Here is a 1,104-nt window from a genome sequence, read left to right as displayed (position 1 = left end):
AGGCGCCAAGCCAACCATTGTAATTATTAAAAAGAAAAGCACAAATTAAAACTACAGCTGATTTCAACTATTGAAAAGAAAGATGCTTAAGATACCTTAAGGCCTGTCATGGTGGCTCATCACACCTATAATCCTAGCACTCTGGGGGGCCAAAGTGGGTGGACTGCTTGAGCTCAGGAATTCAGACCAGTGTGAGAAAGAGCAAGACCCCACCTCTACTGAAAATAGAAAAACCAGCTGGGCCTTATGGTAGGCATCATTAGTCCCAGCTACTCAAGAGGCTGAGGCAAGAGGATCTCTTGAACCCAAGAGTTTATGAGGTTACTGGGAGCTATGATGCCCTGGCACTCTATCCAGTGCTACACAGAGACTGTCTCAAAAATAAACAAACATACATTAGCTGTGTTTCTAATGTGGAAAGAGAAATTACCATCCTTAATGCCATGATTTTCATGTATAATTTTTGATTAAAATTATTTAGCATAAAGACAATTATTGTGGACCGACTATTTTCCAACAGCTCAGAAGTCACATGCACAGAGAGACACACACCTTCTTAAAGTTTTGATCACAACTTCAAGAAGATCCTGAGGTTGCTTTTACCTGAATTTTGATCCTTCCTCTTTGGTCCTTTGGCCATCCTTCATGGATTGAAAATACCAGCACAACGGTACAATGGCTTAAGTGGTTTCCCAGCTTCTGCTCCTGTATCCCTTTCCACAGCAGCCAGTACTTCCCAAGTAAGCCCCCTGTGCACTCACTGTGATCTGGCCCCACTAGCCTGATCTGGTCTCTTACTTCAGTTATACAATCTTCCTGCTGTTTCTCAACCAGACTGGGACCTCCTAGCACATGCAAATGGCTGGCCCCAACATGTAATATCCATGACCACCCTTTATCAATCTCCTCAGCACTTAACATATTAGTTAGCAGAATGTCTGACATCCCTACCTCCAACCAGTAATACCAATAGCAGCCAATAGTGTTACTGTGATATTAAAAAAGCCACCCCTGGCTCGGTGCCTATAGCTCAACCGGCTAAGGCGCCAGCCACGTACACCTAAGGTGGCAGGTTCGAATCCCCAGCCCGGACCCGCCAAACAA

This window comes from Otolemur garnettii, unplaced genomic scaffold (assembly GCF_000181295.1).
Source record: "Otolemur garnettii isolate 467f Iridium unplaced genomic scaffold, OtoGar3 scaffold00156, whole genome shotgun sequence".
In the NCBI taxonomy this organism is placed as follows: Eukaryota; Metazoa; Chordata; class Mammalia; order Primates; family Galagidae; genus Otolemur; species Otolemur garnettii.
Note: the sequence above shows the minus strand (reverse complement) of the source record.